The sequence below is a fragment of the Dasypus novemcinctus genome, chromosome 23 (genome assembly GCF_030445035.2).
Source record: "Dasypus novemcinctus isolate mDasNov1 chromosome 23, mDasNov1.1.hap2, whole genome shotgun sequence".
NCBI classification, from domain to species: Eukaryota; Metazoa; Chordata; class Mammalia; order Cingulata; family Dasypodidae; genus Dasypus; species Dasypus novemcinctus.
Window position 1 is genome coordinate 28,629,106 of NC_080695.1, and position 19,415 is coordinate 28,648,520.

The 19,415-nt window shown below is 43.5% G+C and overlaps 1 long non-coding RNA gene and 1 pseudogene across 1 annotated transcript; one reads left to right on the plus strand and one right to left on the minus strand.

Annotated features, from left to right (window-relative positions):
• The first annotated feature begins 344 nt into the window (after window positions 1–344).
• Window positions 345–11,820, plus strand: LOC131275496 (uncharacterized). Its single transcript, XR_009182965.1, has 2 exons — window positions 345–3,884; window positions 8,068–11,820. It is a non-coding gene; the product is annotated as an uncharacterized lncRNA (long non-coding RNA).
• A 1,932-nt stretch (window positions 11,821–13,752) lies between these two features.
• Window positions 13,753–14,690, minus strand: LOC101429366 (splicing factor, proline- and glutamine-rich pseudogene; annotated as a pseudogene).
• Between the last annotated feature and the right edge of the window lie 4,725 nt (window positions 14,691–19,415).

The following is a 19,415-nucleotide window of genomic DNA, read 5'->3' on the forward strand; positions in this document are numbered from 1 at the left end:
CGCCCCCCAACCCGCGCGCGCCCCCGCCCTCTCCCCTCCTCCCCCCAGCGCGCGACCCCCGGGAGATAGGGATTTAAATAAAATTTGAATAAATGTCCCCCCCTCAAGCGGGACGGTGGTCGGAAGGGATGGAGGGGGACAGGCGTGGGGGGAGGGGGCAGTTGGGGTGTCTCAGCCCCCCTGGTCCCCCGACCCCGCGCTGCTTCGGCCCGGGGCCCTGGCCGCCTCTCTCATCCCTCCTCAGCTCCTTCCTCCTTCCTCCTCTCTTCCCCCTCCCCTCCCTCCTCCTTCCCTCCTCCTCCTCCTCTTTACTCCCTCCTTCTCCCAGAGGAACCCCGCCCCCTGCCCCCTCCTGCCCGCACCTCCTCCGCTTTCCAGGACGAACTCGCGCAGGGCACGACGGAAGTCGTAGTCCCGCGGACACCTGTGCTACCGTGGGAACAACCGGCCGCTGGGGTGGGCGGGGACTACAAACAAGATGGCGGAGGGAGCGCCAGCCCGGGCGCGGAGGCTGCCGGGAGTTAGAGTCCGGTTGCCGGGAGGCTCCCCGTTGCGGAACATAGAGAAGGAGCGGGAACGGTGACTACAAACAAGATGGCCTTCTCCCCCGACCCGACCTCCTGCCCAGGCACTCACACGCCCTCTTGTCCACAACCCTCCGCGTGTGTGGTACCTGACGGGAGTCGCAGTCCATCTGCTGCCTTCCCGCTGCCATTTCTACTCGTCAGGAACAATGGAAAGGTGAAAAGGAACGAGGACTACAAGCAAGATGGCGGAAGAGGGGCGTACACCTGTCTGGTAGTCGATCTTATGAGGTGCGATGGGAATAGTAGTTTTCTAGCCTTCTTTTGTTCCTATAGAATAGCGGAACCAGGAGGATAAGGAGACTACCATAAAGATGGCAGGCCACCTAGCCTCTCCTGGTCGCCTCATTCCATCACCTTGGGCAACCTCGCTCGCCCTTAAGATCAAATTCCCCCACCCCAGCGCAGAGCACGACGGGACTTGCAGTCTTCCCGGCGCCCGGCTATTATCTTCGGCCGAGACAATGGGAAGGAAATGGGGCGGGGACTTCCAACGAAGATGGCGACCGAAAGGGAAGGGGAGACGGCCACATGGAACTTGTAGTCCACATGCTAAGGCGACTCCCTGCGGAAATAGGGGGAAGGACTACAGCGAAGATGGCGGCCGAATCGCTCGCCCTCAGCGCCAGTGCCTGCTGGGGCTCGTAGTCCCTTCCTTAGCTCTTCAGAGAAAGGACGTTGGCCGTTGAAATGTGCATCACCGCGATCACACCAAATTGTGAGCCGACGGAAACGGAAATTCTCATTTCCCCTCTCCCCGCCACCCCATTCTGTATAACCTACCGGGAAATGTAGTCCCCAGCCATCACTCCCTAGCCGACGGGGAGAATTTATGTCACCAGTGGGGAACAGTGCCGGCGGAGGAGAATGACGGCTGGACGATCCAGGAGTACATCATGTCCGCCTCCCGGACTTCACAGTTCTCGAGAAAGCTCTTAGTTAAAGGAAAGCAACAGCATTCGGTACTTTCGCGACAAGGGAGGCGTGGTTCCTTCCTGAAAGTACCGCCACGCTGTTGTCCCTTGTAAAGCGTGGGCCCTTCACGCGGTGCTTGATCCTAAGCCTCAGGGGACTAATGTCCAAGTCGTGAGGGCTCCGGGGAACATGCTCAAACAAATTCCTTTCCTTGGGAAGTCACCAAACCTCGGTTTTTCTCGTTTGAAAAATGGGGATAATGATACCTAGCTCGAAGCAAGGTTAGAGTTAAGCAAGACGATGTTCAGGAAAGTGCCCCGCTCAGGTTCCTTAACAATGGTGCCTTCCAACCCAGCCGATTGGAGAGCCCAGGGATCCATGCTGCCCAAAAGAGTTAGCTTCTGTGAGAAGAAAACTGTGGCGGGCAGGCTATCCCCATCTTGAGTACCCATTCCCGACCCCACCCCATCCTCGTGTGTCCTCTAGCGTTCACTACCGAGCTCTGCTTCCAGAGGGCGCCCACTCTCTATTTGACTGAGGTCCTACATAATGACCGAATTCCTCATCTTGGAGTTGTAGGCGCTACATCTTGTCCAGTCTCATCCCTTGCCGGCTCTCCAGCCAGCCTTAGAGGTATCCCTCTGGACACGTCTGCTAAAGTAAATGGGGCTGCTTCCTACCTCTCCACCTCTGTGCCTTCTTACCTGCTTTCTTAATCCTCCTCTGTCTGGAAAACCACTTAGTTCTCTCAGGCAGCCTGCTCTGACCCGAGGGCAGTCAGTCCCCTATGCTTCTCTCCCTCTTCCGTGATTGGGAGGAGAGGGTTTGAGGACCTGCAGGAGAATCGGTTGGTGTGGTTTTTCTGGTAAGGAAGTTAACCAGAGGCCAGTGTGGTATGAAGTCCCAAATTTGCAAGAACTGGCCTCAGACTGAACTGAGGTTCCTTCCAGCTCAAACTTTTACCAGTCATAAAATCCTGGACTCCCTGGCCTGTCTCCTTTTGCCTGATGATTGCTTTAGGGCTATTCCCTCTGCATGTATATATACCCTTTCCTGTCTACTCTCCCACTTCTCCACCCAGTTAACTACTCAACCCTCTGGTTTCTCTGTTTAAATGCCACTGTCCCAGGGAAGGCTTCCTCTTATTTCCAGGTGAGCTTTGTTTATTGTCTCTTTCACTAGATTGTAAGCTTTAGAAGGAGCTCACCTCATATGTTAAGTGCTTTCAGTATCTCCACTGACCTCACAAGACTCCTATGAGATAGATCCCCTTTTATGGGTGAGGAGGGGGGGGGGGGTGGAGGCGCGGCTAAAAAAAAAATGACATTCACAATGGCCCAGAAAGAATAAGTGGTAGAGCCAGGATTCAAACCCAAAACTCTAGAGTCCATGATCAGAACTACTACAACAGCCATAGAATGATCAAGTCCAGCCTATGCGTGGGTTTAGTTTGGGCCACATGATATATTTATTAAAACAGCAGCAACAACAAATTCCAGGCACAAAATTGGATTTCAAAATTTCTCTTGAAAAATCTTGAAATCTAGCAACTCTGGGTCTGCAGTCCTTGAACAAGAAACAGCTGGAGCTGAGCAGCGCTGTCCCATTTGGACAAGACATATATTTACCAGTTCCCCAGCCAGTTCACTTCTGTCCTAATGTAAGCATTATTGGCCTCACGCCATCAATCCAGACAACCAGAACAAGCCTGTTGAGGGTCAAAAACATTTCTTAAAAGTTGTGTGATCGGAGTGCCAGTTGCTATGCCTGCATCCACAGCTGGGTGGATGAGTGGATATCAGAGACTGCTCATAAAGACTTTTACTTTTCACTTTATAACCTCCTCTGTAGTTTGAAAGTTTTACCATGAGCAGATATTGTTGGTATTCTTAAAACATGCGCTGGCAAAGCTATAACCCAGCTAGTGCTGGGTTTAATGGGTGGACATTAAAATGCAAAGATGCCAGCCAGACCTTGTGGGAAATTGGCTTTCCTATTTGTTGCTTTCGGTTATTGTACAAAATGTTCTAAGTTGCTTCCTGTTATTGTAAATTACCTTATTGTAGATGTTGCAAGTTGCTTCCTGTAGCCCACAACTGCTCATTAAGTTTTCAAATAAATAGGATGGGAAAACTAGGGTTGAGGCTCTCAGCTTCAAAAGCTGTGAATTCCCCTGGTCCCATCTTTGTTTCCTCTCTTGTGTCTTTCTTTCTGTCCTTTTATTTCTTCAGTTCTGCATCACCTTCCCTTTGTGCAGACCTATTGCTGAGCTGGTCTCAGCAACAGGAGCCTGAACAGGAACCCGAAGGGAAGAACAGCTTCAAGCTAAAAGGTGTTATCATGGCGCAGAGCCCCAAGTGGTTTAGAAGACCTTCCAAGTCCTCGGTGAGTAAGGGCACTCTCGGGTATTCTAGCAGGATTATGATGGGGAATGGAGACAGTTATGTCTGTCTCCTCAAACAACTCCTCAAGGCAGGAGGAGCCGAAGCCAACAAGTCTCATATTTTAGAACCCTTAGAGATTATAGAAAAATATTGCTCATAGTCTCCAGCAATAGGAAGTTTAGAATTAGGAGATTAGGAAAGAGTAGGAAAAAGAGTTAAAAATTTTACATGTACAAGGTGTTTTGCTCCCTGGTACTATTTGGCCCACTTGGATTATTACTAAATCTGTTTTGACACCAAGTCTAAAGTTGTTTTGCCTTCAACTCCTTCATTAACTGACTTTAGAATGTCATTTCCTCCCTGCCAACATTTTCCCCTCCTATGCCTGGAGATGCTCAGCCAACGCTGTCAGTTTTACAGAAGGGCATCTTGCAGACCAGAACGGAGGGAAATCATGTTGAGCCACTTGAGCAAGAAAAGGTTAACTCACAAATAAAATGTCCTGTATGGGCAAAAGTGCTAAATAAGGCCCTTGTTAGTGAAATCATGCTTGTGAGAAAACTCTCTGTTAAAGTGTTGACTATGGCAAGAAAAATATTCTGACAGCAACTGTGCAAACCCCTTGCTGCTTTTGTGGCTGTGGGCTAGCAGGGGGCTAACAGGATTAAACTTCTGGAAGAGGAGGAAAACATAGCAACACTGGTGATCTGTTTTGTTTCCATGCTGATTCTGATTGGGCCTCTTTAACCAAATTAATAAAATTAGTATAAAATTTTTATTAAGATGTTAAATTTTCAGTGTTGATAGCTTACTCCTGAACTTCAAGTCTCAATGTAGTCTTAAAAAGTAGGAATCCAAAAAAATGTGTATTGTCTGTCTAAACTGCTAAATAAGAGCTTAACTGCATTTAGGCTGTTCAAGTTATCCTAACTGGTTTCTCATTACTAATAAAAGTGTTTCTAAGAACAAGCTTGCATGTGTATAGGCAACATAGGTTCCAGAAGAGATTTTTTTTTTTAAGATTTTTTATTTTTATAAATTTATCTCCCTTCCACCCTCCCCCATTGTCTGCTCTGTGTCCATTTGCTGCATGTTCTTATGTGTCCACTTGTATTCTTGTCAGCGGCACTGGGAATCTGTGTCTCTTTTTATTGCATCATCTTGCTGCATCAGCTCTCCGTGTGTGTGGTGCCACTCCTGAGGAAGCTGGACTTTCTTTTGCATGGGATGGCTCTCCTTTTGGGGCACACTCCTTGTGCATGGGACTCCCCTACATGGGGGACACCCCTGCATGGCAGGACACTCCTTGCATGCATCAGCACTGCATGTAGGCCAGCTCACCACAAGTGTCAGGAGGCCCTGGGTTTGAACCCTGGACCTCCCATGTGGTAGGCGGACACTCTATCCATTGAGCCAAGTCCACTTCCTCCAGAAGAGATCTTAAAAGCAGTAAAATCTAAGATGTGAAATGATGGAGGGCTTGGAAACAGCTATATGAAACGGGTAAGAATTATGGGTCAAATTAATAAGCTTTATGTTTCTGTTGATGTGTTGTAATTGTTTTGTATTTATCTGTTTGTTCAATGTCAGTGTGTGTGGTAATTATTTCAGTGTGTGTTGTATTTTTGTGATTGTTCATTGTCAGTATATATTTTGATACCTCTGGATGGTGATATAAATTAATAAAGAAAAATTTCTAAAAGAGCTCTATTCAAATGGCCAAAAATTAAATAAGTGCTTATATTAATACATACTTTTAAATGTTAATAAGGCCTCTATTGTGAAGTGGACTTGGCCCAATGGATAAGGCATCTGCCTACCACATTGGAGGTCTGTGGTTCAAACCCTGGGCCTCCGTGACCAGTGTGGAGTTGGCCCCATGTGCAGTGCTGATATGCGCAAGGAGTGCCTTGCCACACAGGGGTGTCCCCTGCATAGGGGAGCCCCACGCACAAGGAGTGCGCCCATAAGGAGAGCCGCCCCACACAAAAGAAAGTGTAGCCTGCCCAAGAATGGCGCCACGCACACGGAGAGCTGACCCAACAAGATGACACAACAAAAAGAGACACAGATTCCTGGTGCTGCTGATAAGGATAGAAGTGGTCACAGAAGAACATGCAGTGAATGGACGCAGAGAGCAGACAAATGGGGCGGGCGGGGGTGGGGGAGGAAGGGGAGAGAAATAAAAAATAAAAAAACTTTAAAAATAAAAGACCTCTACAATGATAAAAAATTATAAGTCTTGATTAACAAAATTACTATATTAATACATAATTTTAAATGTTAATAAGATCTCTACAATAATAAAAATTTTAAGCCTGATTAACAAAATTACTATAAGTCTATAAGTCTCTTCATAAAAAATAGTTCTTGCTCAAATTGAAATGAATAGTTTAGGGAAGTGGACTTGGCCTAATGGATAGGGCATCCGCCTACCATATGGGAGGTCCATGGTTCAAACCCCAGGCCTCCTTGACCCATGCGTAGTGCTGATGCATGCAAGGAGTGCCCTGCCACACAGGGGTATCCCCCACGTAAGGGAGCCCCATGCTCAAGGAGTGCACCCCATAAGGAGAGCCACCCAGTGTGAAAGAAAGTGCAGCCTGCCTAAGAATGGCGCCACACACACAGAGAGCTGACACAACAAGATGATGTAACAAAAAGACAGATTCCTGGTGCCACTGATGCAGATAGAAACAGTCACAGAAGAACACAAAGCAAATGGACACAGAGAGCAGACAACTGGGGAGGGAGGGGAGAGAAATAAATAAAAAATAAATCTTTAAAATAAATGAATAGTTTATTTTTTCCTCACAGGATAAAATGAAGGCTGTAAAATTTAAACAATTATTTAAAAAGGTAAAAAGTTTGTGGGAGTGCCAACTGAAATTTGGTAAGTCTGTTAAAAAAAAAAAAAAGTAAAAGTATGTTTTGTCCTAAAAGAAGATGGCTAGTTTTCATAAAATCAAAATGGAAATATGCAGGACAAAACTTGAATGCATGTGGCAAGTTGTAAAAGGTATTGTGGTAACTTTAAGTAAGGGAGTGTGTTCTGTAAAGGTGAAATTCATCTTAAAATAATATAATTATAGTCTATATGGTTATAAATAATTATAAGAAGTTTGTGGAAGCATTGCTTGAATTGAGATGTTTAAATGGCTAATTCCAGGAAGTCATTATTGAATAAAAACTGAATTGATAATAATAATGAAAGGTAATTTTATAACAGAAAAACTTGTTGGCAGTCAACCTCCCCTGCCAACTTGCTTCTAAAAGACTTTCTAATATTGCATGCTACTACGTATTTGAAATAAAGAAAAGTTATATTTGCATATAACCAAACTGAATTATTATTTTAAGTTTGTTTAGTGTTAATGATAATTGTATGTTGTAAGAGGTTTGATTGAAACCATTTTGGTAATTTATGTATGTAGGATGTATAGAGTGTGTTTTTATTATTAAAGAAATGGAAAATAATTTTGTCCTAAAATAGAATGATTGGTTATTAAGAAAGAGTAGGGAGGGAAACGGACTTTGGCCCAGTGGTTAGGGCGTCCGTCTACCACATGGGAGGCCCGCGGTTCAAGCCCCGGGCCTCCTTGACCCGTGTGGAGCTGGCCCATGTGCAGTGCTGATGCGCGCAAGGAGTGCCGTGCCACGCAGGGTGTCCCCCGCGTAGGGGAGCCCCACGCGCAAGGAGTGCACCCATAAGGAGAGCCGCCCAGCGCGAAGGAGGGAGCAGCCTGCCCAGGAATGGTGCCGCCCACACTTCCCGTGCCGCTGACGACAACAGAAGCGGACAAAGAAACAACAAGACGCAGCAAAAAGACACAGAAAACAGACAACCGGGGGAGGGGAGGGGAATTAAATTAAAAAAAATAAAATAAAAAAATTAAAAAAAAAAAAAGAAAGAGTAGGGAGTAGGACAAAACCTGAATGAATACAAAAAGTGCAGAAGGTTTGTGGAAAAGGAATTTTTTGTGGTTAAAGTTAGTAAGATTTGATGGGTCTATCTATTAAGTTTTAAAAGCTTTAATATTAAATAGCATGTGGCACAGAAATGACCTCTTATTATAAGTTAAAGTGAAAGCATCGTAGTATGCAGCAGTGCCAGATATTGCTGGTTTGTTATAAGAAATGAATACCCAATTGTGTCACTATCACTTTGTTTTGAAACTTGCTAGGCCTTTTTCTTTGGTGTTTCCTTGGGCAAGTCAAGCCAGCCTGCATTCTCCTACCTATAGAAAAGTCAACAATGGACTTTTACAGTGCTTCTCCAAGGCTGTGTGCATAGCCCAACCATCTGCCCTGGCCTGGTGGCAAAGAATCTGACTGCAGAAAAGAAACCTGTGGCAGTGACTCTACAAAAAAACATCAGAGACAATGGTATTTTAGGGGTCTGGAATAGGCAAACAGTTGGGACAGACTGCAAAGTCCCTGCTGCTCTATCAAATTCTTAAATGTTATTTGATTGGGTAAGACAAAGCTATACCCTCTGCTGTAATTGATGAAGTACAATGTTTTTCCATGTTAATAGAATTTGTAATATTGTTGTAATACTAAAAATCTTTTACCCTTCACTGAGATGTGTTAATTAGGAAGGTCCTTCATGGGAGTAGGAGGACCCTCCAGGAGGCTGCTTTAAAAATAATAAAAAGGGGGAGAAGGTGGATCTTGACTTAGCCTGTGAATGGGATGTGGCCATCAACAATATTGGCTTTAGGTGGGGTTTGTGGCAAAGGCAACATGCTAATTGAGTACCCCTCTGGCTTCAGTTACAATTGTGGGAAAAGGCAATAAGTACAATATAAAAAAGCAATTGTGTGCAGCATAGGAAGCCCTGCTAGGAGTAAAAAGCTTAACCCAATAGTGTCTGGTTACTCTGAAGACTGCCCTCCCTATCCAGGGGAGGATTGCAAATACTAAAAGCAAGGCAAAAATGATGATCTGTTGTGAATCACCCTTTCTGGGGGAGAAATCTGTGGAAGAACATCTGGGACACCTGCCAGCAGTGACAGGTAACTGCCTGTCATGTCTCTGCCCACTCCTCTAACATCCTTCTCAGGACTGTTGAGGCAGATGCCTCATGAAGATCCAGAACCACACAATTGAGACCTGAGAAGAAACAGAGTGCCTCCACTGGAAAGGCGAATGTCATGAGTACCAGACCTTGTGATGCCTAGCACAGCGGTTCCAGCTGCCTGTTGTTCACCAGCAGTTTGTGGACATCACCCATGGGTGTCCTTCATGCTCACTTCAATGACTGTGGCATCAGTCCCCTCCTGCTCTTGGGAAGGGCAGGATGTGCTTTCACTGCTATGGACACTACAGCAGGACTCTTACAACAAGCCAGCTATTGTTTTCTGCCTGGAAAATGAGTCCTCACAAAGATGGACTAAGCTAATTCGACACTGAGTTGTGGCCTCAGGTCCAGTGAAGATGCTAAGAGCAGGACCAATGAAGGCATTGAAATTATGTGATAAACTTCCGGCTGCCCTACAGCCCAAAATGGGGAAGTAACAATAATTTGTCATTGCCTGTGCCTCAAACTATACAAATTTGGGAAAATGAGGTCATTTTTGATCAAGTACTGGCCTATATAGCCTTGCTGGTAAGAAATCTTAAGCCCAGGAGAGATAAATCATCTGTTAGTTGGAAGTTTGTATAAATGTGCTGTAGTTATAGATTATGTATAAAATGCTGTTTTCTGATTTGACATTGTTACTTAAATGATAAGCACACAATGAGCCCTTCTGGGTATGAGGCAGTAAGAAACCACCTAATCTGTATTCGTTTGCTTTATGAAAATAAAAAGGGGGATATGCTGTGGGAAATTGGCTTGCCGATTTGTTGCTTCCTGTTACTGCACAAAATGATTTAAGTTGCTTCCTGTTATTGTAAATTACCTTATTGTAGATGTTGCAAGTTTCTTCCTGTTATTGTACAAGATGTTCTATGTTGCTTCCTGTTATTGTAAATTACCTTATTGTAGATGATACAAGTTGCTTCCTGTAGCCCACAGCTGCTTGTTAAGCTTTCAAATAAATACAGTCGGGAAACTAGGGTTGAGGCTGTCAGCTTCAAAAGCTGTGAAGTCGCCTGTTCCCATCTTTGTTTCCTCTCTTGTGTCTTTCTTTCTGTCATTTTATTTCTTCAGTTCTGCATCACCTTCCCTTCATGCAGACCTGTTGCTGAGCTGGTCTCAGCAAGACCTCAAGCATGAGTGACCTTAGGGAATATAGCACCCAAGAACCCTTTTTCACTTGTGTAAAAATGAGCTTTCTTTTCTGCCAACCTTATTTATGCATTCTGTTTAACAACTGTTGGAAGGAAGGCTTGAGATCACTCAGTGCTGGTTTCCTATGTTGGAGACCAGTTTCGGAAATGCGTCAGGCCATTCAGTCTTCAGTGGGAAGCTGCCAAAAAGGTATGGAGGGCACCTGTCTGCTTTCAGAACTGTCTGCCACCTTGTAATGAGCGCATGAATTCAGGAGCTGGAGCAGTCCATTCAACCTGAGGTTCTTCAGCAGTGGCTGTTCTTCCTTCTCAGAATGTTTATTTTTTATTTTTTTAAATTTATTTTAAAAATTTCTCTCCCCTTCCCCCCCACCCCAGTTGTCTATTCTCTATCTCTATTTGCTGCGAGTTCTTCTTTGTCCGCTTCTGTTGTTGTCAGCGACACGGGAACCTGTGTCTCTTTTTGTTGCATCATCTTGTGTCAGCTCTCTGTGTGGGCGGGAGCATTCCTGGGCAGGCTGAACTTTCAAACTGGGCGGCTCTCCTTACGGGGCGCACTCCTTGCGCGTGGGGCTCCCCTATGCGGGGACACCCCTGCGTGGCAGGGCACTCCCTGTGCGTAGCAGCACTGCGCATGGGCCAGCTCCAAATGGGTCAAGGAGGCCCAGGGTTTGAACCGCAGGCCTCCCATTTGGTAGATGGATGCCCTAACCACTGGGCCAAGTCCGCTTCCCTGTTCTTCCTTCTCAATCTCTTCCACAGCTCTGTGGAAGCTCATAGCCTCTAAAGCAGCCAGGGCAGGCTACCAAACAATGCCCAAAAGTTGACGGCTTGTAAGAGCAAAGGTCTGTTTCTCATTCCTGCTGAAGGTCCAGCATGGGATGGCAGGCCCCATCTCCATATGTGCTTTCATGATCCAAATCACAGGTGGAAGAGCCCTTGGGGAAACATGGCTTTTAGAGCTTCTGCCCAGAAGTGACACTTGTCAGTTCTGCTCACATTTTATTGACCAGTCACACAGCCATACCTAACTTCAAAGGAGGCAGAGAAGGGAACTCTTTTCACATGCCAGAAAGAAGAGCTGGAATATTTGTGAGTAGCACTGACAAGCACATCTTCCATTGGGTCTAGGGGGAGCTCATGCTCCAAGACACCCATTGAGTGAGCTTCTTTGTTATCACATGGGATGGCAACATCCCCATAAAGCAGAGAGGAGTTTGATTTGCACAGAATTGTGGTGGGCAAATGAACAAGAGTCCTTCTGTGAGAGGCTGATGGTCAGCTACCTGGCCCAGGTTAGTGAAGCTCTCAGAAGTTAAAGCTCAGTGATGGGTGTGGCTTCCAGAGGCAGCAGAACAACTCCGCTGTGCTCCTTGACCAGGGACCCTGGAAAGTCTGATTCCAATAGTAGCTAGGTTTCTACTGGCAGCTTATGTTGCCAGCAGAAACTTCTCCTTTAACTGCTTCGAATTTATGATGTAGATGCTGTCACGTTTCTTTTTGTAGATGCGCCCTTCCATTTGGGGGCTAGGATTCCATCCTCTAGTGGGTTCTGACAGTAAAGGTTCTGGACAGTGTGAACGTTTCCCATGAAGTTACTACAGGACTAGGGACACACTAGCTGTGTGGAAAGGGCATGCTCCCTTCTTGAAAACGCTGTTTAATGTTATCTAGCCAACAAAGAGATGAGTCAAAAGAAAGAGCCCTGGAATAAGTAAGTCATAGCAAGGAGAAAAAAAAAAGACTTAGTTGCCATTGAGAATAATAAAATATCAAATGAAGATGAAACAATTAAGAATAATCAGACTTTCAGAATTGAATGTATAGTAAATGTCACATATATTAGTGAACAAAAATATATAACCAACAAAAATCTGAATGTAGGGAGAAAGGGGTAAGAGTTAAATGAGGAAGATTAATATAGCAGGCAATGCAGGTGTTAGAAGAAATGAAGTTGTAAAGCATATGACAACATGGATGAACCTGGAGGACATTATGTGGAGCGAAGCAAGCCAGACAGAAAAGGACAAATACTGTATAGTTGCGTTACTATGAACCAAATATATTGTGTAACATATTGTATGATTCAAAAAAAATTTTTGTATGTATTCTGTACACTTAATTGAAAAATGGATGTCTTTATTCAACTATGTTTTCTTTTCCTTTTTGTTTATATTTTCAATTATTAAATGCACAAAGTAAAGTTAAAAAAATACATGACATATATCCCCTTCCCCTGGAAAAAAAAATATAGCAGGGAATCAACTAGCAGGGTCTACTTTTTTTTTAACTTCACATTTTGAATTACTTTCAAACTTACAGGACAGTTACTAAAATATAGAGAGCTCCAATATATCCCTACTTCCCACACAAGACACTCAGATCCACCAATTTTAACATTTTAATATTTTGCTACATTTGCCATAACATTCTATCAGATGGATATCTGTCCATCTATCCATCAATCATCAATTCATTTTCTGAACACAAAAATGTAGGTTGCATACATCATTCTTGAAGAGTTAACACGCAGTGACTACTTTTAAACATGATTTAAAGAATGATGTGGGGAGGAAGCAGCTGTGGCTCAATCAGTTGGGCTCCCGTCTACCATATGGGAGGCCCTGGGTTCCTGTCCTGGGGCCTCCTTGTGAAGGCAGGCTGGCCCACACGCTGCAGAGCGCCATCTCAGCAAGGTGATGCAACAAAAAGGGAGAGAAGAACACAGAAGAGTATGCAGCGAACGGACACAGAGAGCAGACAGCAAGCAAGCCACAAGGTGGGGGGGATAAAAAAAAATAATGTGGGGGAACGGATGTAACTCCGCGGCTAAATGCCTGCCTTGAATGTACAAGGTCCTGGGTTCAATCCCCAGTACCTACTAAAAATAATAAGAATAATGTGGCCCTCTCCCTGTTTTTCAAAATCTTTTTTCTTAATCTTATAGGAAGGAACTTTAATCTTTTTTTGTAACTATTTTTCTGTTTATTTGAAGCAGTAAAAAAATTCGTGTACTTTGGGAATTGAGTGGCATAAGGTACACTGCCATAACTTGAGGGATATTATGCACTTAAAAAAAAAGAAAATTTTTCTCCTGTTTCAAACATTCCGTTACATCATTTTACCTGCCCAAACAGACCATTTACAAATATTAGGTCAATAAACTGCTAACATCCATAAAAAAGTATTAGCTTTCTTACTAAAATGCAAGAATAGCAAAGGTTGGTATCTAAACAAGAAAAGACAAAGCAAACTGGAATGAAAGCTAGATATTACATCTAAAATGAGGGTTTTTTTGTTTTTTTGTTTGTGATTCATATTTTTCTCTCCCTCTACCATATCTTCCTCGAGTTCCAGGCCTCATTCCACTAGGACCCTATCTGCCCGCACCTCCCTGCCCAAAGCGCTCAGTATGCATGTCGCTTCCCATCACGGAACTGCTCATGGCTGCTGGTGGAACTCTGGGATTGGTTTCATAACTTACGCCACCACCACCACCTAGAGGTGGAAATTTCTGACCTCCTGAACCATAGGATGTCCCATGTTTATTGCTCCTTCACCATCCATTCTCATGTCTCTTTCTCTTGGATCCATGTGGCCCATCCGGCTGTAGTTTTCCTCTCTTTAGCGTCTCATTTGTTCACATGGCGTTCATCATGAATGAGATGTTTGTCACATTGATAAATCATCATCTCTTCCTCCCTTCTATGATGTTCCTCCTCTTGCCTTAATTGCATTTCTTTGCATTTCTGCATTTCGTCTTAATTCTTTCTGGAGTCTCATCAGGTTGGTGCAAAAGATTTGCCTGATGCTCATGAGAGGCATCTTCCATCTCTTTCCAATTTGTCCTTTGCATCTTTCACGTTTTTGTGTTTTTTCCCAACTTGCTCCCTCTGCTGTTTTTCCATTTCATCCAAGGACTTCCATCACTGAGAATATTTATACTCAAGTGTACCATGTACTGGGCAAAATGAGGAGGGATTTCTCTCTCCTTTTGATACATTGGATTCTTCTGTGCAAGTTTTTTGGGAAGGTCATCTTCATCATCTAATGGTTCAAGTGGTTCCACAATAACTGGACGAGGAGTTGTCAGTAAGAAAATGCCTTCATTGAATCATTCAAATGCTTTTCTTGGTTCTGGTTTTGAAACAAACTCGACCATGCCTTTTCCTGAAGATATTCCATGATCATCCACAATGACAATAGCCCTTTCAATAGGACCAAACCGGCTAAGGCTTCATCCAGAAGTCCATTGGAAACATAAGGAGAATGATTTAAATGAAAGGGCAGCAGCATGTGTGGCAAGGTGGACCCAAAGCTGTCTACCTCTCATGGGTGTATCATCAAGTTCAACTTTGGCAATTTCTGCCAAGGCTCTAGATTCAAGTTTAATAAGTCCCAAACCTTTGCCTTTGTTGATAAAAAAAATTTCTCCTGGTTCTCCATATTTAGCAAACAGTCTTTTGAATTCATTCTCTGTGATACCAGCCAGTAGATTACCAAGGAACAACCGAGAGTACTGTGTGTAAGTTTTCTCTCCAAGTCTCTTCAAGAGAGACGAGTTGACTTTAAATCACTTGGAACTGAGAATCTTCTCTTCACTGTGGTTGTGTGGTCCACCGGATGGGGGGCCCTGGTGGTGCTGCGGGCCCCCTCAGGTCTCCCCGCTGCCTTGATTCTAATCTTAATCTTATAGGAAATAATGTCATTTGTAGCGAAGAACTATTTAAAGTTCAACAGTCCTTTCAGTTTTACTTCTGTTAAATTCAGGTAAAATAAATGCAGTGTTTTTGTTTTAAAATAGGGTATACTGTATGATCACATTGTTAAAATTCTTTTCCTATCTCTTTATTTACCTAATGGGATGTCTGGAATTATGTTCACCAAATGTTAATGTGGTTATGATTATTTCTGGATGGTGAAATATCTTTGTTCTTTTCTTCTTACTTGCTTGAATTTTTATAATGAAAAAGTATCATTTGAATAAAAATGACAGTCATTAATCTTTGAAATATATATATATTTTAAAATATAATTGCAATAAGTTCTGTAGTTTAGTATGGATTTAGAGAATATGGACTTAAAGGAATGAATTATACAATGAACCTAGAATATAACCTGGAATTTTAAAAAAATAACATATTTCAGCCACTTTTTTGTCAAACTAAAAAATATATATATAATTGTGATTGTGCATGGAATGATCTTAGAGCAACGTTGTTATGTGAAAAAAAAGCAAGATGCAAACCAGTGTGTGTGGTTTGCTATAATTTGTTTTAAAAAGGTAAAAAAAGAAACATGTATTTGATCACATATAAAATATCCCTATTTTGTGTGATCTATTTATCTTTTTAAAAAAAAGATAATTGAAAAAAAAAAGATAGACAATATTCCTGAACCCAAAAAATAAAAATAAAAAATAAAATATCCCTGAAGTATCCAGAAGAAACCAGCAAACCCGGTAGCCTTCAAGGAGGGGAATTGCAGAGCTGAGGAACAGAGTGGGGAGAAAACCCTTTCACTGATGATATCCTCACAAGGTCTCCTTTTGGCCCTTTTAAATATTGAACTATATAAATGAATCACCTGTCCCCAAATGACTGCATTACATTTGTGAAAAATCGTATGCACACAACACACACACAATTATAAGAATCAAATTACATTAAAGCGCTTTCTGGGAAATTCTAATGTGCACATCTGGTTGGCTAAGGACCGCCGTAACTGAACTGAACAGCAGGTATTAATCACCTCTGGAATACCAAGGCCCAGGCTGGGAAGCTATGAGGCAAAATCCTTGGTCTAATCCAGAATGGGGAGAATGCCTCAGGCCTCGATCTAGAGAGGAGGGTTTGGGATTAATTCTCCTCAAAATCTAGGATCCGTGAGTATGGATGTGACCTCCTGCACAGTACTGCATCGTCCCCAAACTCCTCCTTCCCGGAGAAGCCTGAGCCCCCGTGGGGGACCTCCATCAGTCCCCTCCTGGGCTCCCACCTCCATCTCTTTTTTGAAATGGGTTCAGCTTCCTGATCCCTCTAGGCCCAGGAAAACCTCAGAACTCCAGCTGAAGGTTTGGATTTGCTGCTGCCCAAAGCCCGTGCTCCACTAGGATGACCTGAATAAATCCCTCTTTGCTTTGTGCTCTTATGTGAGCACACTCCAATAATCACCAGCAACATTTGGGTGCACTTAGAGTAAAAAATAATAATAAAGGTACAGTTAAATTTTTCAGCCTTCGACTCAGATTGGTCAACCTTTTATTTTTACTTTATGGGTACTGTGTTTTGTGACTTGCTAAAAGACTTTTCTTTAGCCCCAGCTTGTAAAATATTCTATATTTTTGCTTAAGGATTTTATAATTTTTTTCACATTTAGATCTTTAATCCGTCTACATTTAAATTTAAAAAAAATTTTTTTAAAAAGCTTTAGATTATGTAAATGTTATGTCAAAAATATGAGAGGGGGGTACTCTTCGGTTTGTTGGACTTACCCAGGTCAGCTAACAGGGAGGTAAGGATGGTCAACCACCACACCAGGGAACCGAGAGAGTCTACAGCAGCAAGCAGAATTCCATCCATCAGCCATGTGGGATCTAAGCTTCCTCTTGAATTAGAGGTGGAGTGGACATTGCCATCTCAGTGTCTTCAGGATGGAGGAATAAAATATGGATTAGAGTGGATTTACTGGTATTCTACTATTGAAATATTGTGACTCTAGCAATGGAAGAAATTATATCATTGATGTGGAGATAGGGGCCACAGGAGTTGCTGAAGGCAGGAGAGGGAAAAAGAGATGTGATATTAGGGCATTTTTGGGACTTGGAGTTGTCCTCAATGATATTGCAGGGACAGATGCAGGACATTATATATCCCGCCATAACTCAATGAATGGACTGGGAGAGAGTGTTAACTACAACATAAGCTATAATCTATGCTGTGGAGCAGTACTCAAAATGTACTCATCAAACGCAATGAATGTACCACACTAATGAAAGAAGTTGTCTATGTGGGAGGAGTAGGGGGTGTGGGGAGTGGGGTATATGGGAACCTCTTATTTTTTTAATGTATCATTTTGTGTGATCCATGTATCTTTTTAAAAAAGATAATAAAATTTTTTTTAAATATATAAGGGAGGAAGTGGATGTGGATCAAGCGATTGAGCTCCTGCCTATCACATAGGAGGGGTTTCCGGGACCTCCTGGAGAAGGTGAGATGGGGCAAGGGGCAGGTGCGGCAAGCTGACACAGCAAGATGGCAAAGAGACACAAAGAGGAAAGACAATGAGAGACACAACAAACCAGGGAGCTGAGGTGACTCAAGCGATTGAGTGCCTCTCTCCCACATGGGAGGTTCCTGGTGCCTCCTAAAAAGAAGATGAGGCACAAACACACACACAAAAGTGGTAGAGACCAAGAAACTCCAAGAGGCTGGAAATAGCGGAGCACAGAGGCATGGAAAGAGGTCCTGGAGAAGCTGAAAAAGATAACTCCTGGAGGAGAGGGGAGAGGTGAGCCACAGGGCTGATCGCATACAGCTGAGCTCCAGAGACCAGCAGAGCCATCATTATCCCCTGCCATGTGTTTGATTGCCCAGAGCCAAGACTGGGGAGAGAGTGAGCCTGGAGGAGAAGACAGAGACCTCGACAGCGACCATCCGCCACAGGAGTCCAGGGTCGCCAGCAGCTGACCTTTGGTGAAACAGCATCTCTGACCTACCAGTCATTGAACCAAGAATCCATGAATTTCTTCAAAACTGAGTTTCCTACCAATGTCCTTTCTGGAAAATAAAAATGGTGAGGAGGGACAAAAAAGGTTCCCTTGAGTCTCTTGAGGGACAAAAAAGATTCCCAAAAGCTCAGGTACTTTTGGTCTGACAAGCAGATGGCCACACAACAGTTTGCAAATACTGGCTGCAGGATGATGCAGAAGGAGTTAACCAGAAGGTAGACCACAGAAACCCAAGTAATACTGTCTAAATTTTTTATCATTAAATTTGGTAGAAAATTATAATGATGTTATAAATTGCTGAAATATAAATCTTTAAATTTATGCTTTTGAATTGGGAGGCAAATTAAAGAAAATAATGTTGCTAAAAAAAGAAGACAAGCAGACACAGAGAGCAGACAGAGAGTGCAAACAATGGAGGGGAGGGAATAAAGAAATAAAATATATCTTTAAAAAAAACCCTATATTAAAAAAAAATACATATATAAGGGATTCCGGAGAGAGGATGTGACTCAAGCAGTTGAGCTCCTGCCTCCCACATGGGAGGTTCCTGTGTCTCCTGAAAAACAAAAACAAACAATAAGCAAAACAAATAATGGGAAGAGGATTTGGCTTAACTGATAGGGCATCCACCTACCACATGGGAGGTCCAGGGTTCAAGCCTCCTGACCTGTGTGGTGAGCCGGCCCACATGCAGTGCTGATGTGCGCAAGGAGTGCCCTGCCACGCAAGGGTGTCCCTCGCGTAGGGGAGCCCCACGCGCAAGGAGTGCGCCCTGCAAGGAGAGCCACCCCGCACGAAAAAAGTGCAGCCTGCCCAGAAGTGGCACTGCACACGTGGAGAGCTGATGCAGCAAGAAGACACAACAAAAAAAAGAGACACAGAAGACAACTGGGGGGTGGGGAAGGGGAGAGAAATAAATAAAAAATAATTTTTAAAAAAATGAAAAAAACAACTCAGAGAAGCTGATGTGGCTCAGTGGTTGAGCGCTGGTTTCCCACATAAAAGGTCCTGGGTTCAATTCCCGGTCCCTGGAACTTCAAAAAAAAAATATATATATATATATATATGTATAAGGGATTTCCATATACCCTCCCCCCTCTCTCTTCCACACTTTCCCATATTAACAACATCTTTTTTTAGTGTGGTACATTTGTTACAATGGATGAAAATATATTGAAGCATTGTATTAACCAAGGACTATCGTTTACATTATAGTTTACACTCTGCCCTGCACAATTTTATAAATTTGACAACATGTATAATGGCCTGTATCCATTATTGCAATGTCATATAGGGCAATTCCAATATCCAAAAAATGCCCCCATGTTGCCTCTATTCTTCCCTCTCCCTCCCCTCAGAACCTCTGGTGGCCACGGCTTTTACATCAATAATACAAGTTCTTCCATTGCTAGAATAATAATGTCTACTTTAGTCCATAGTTGCTTTCCCCCCTTATCTTTGTTCTTTCCTCAATCTTGAGGATTTGGGGATGGTGACGGCCACCCTGCCTCCAATTGAGAAGGGGCTTAGATCCCACGGGACAGAAGGCTAGAACTGTATTACTTG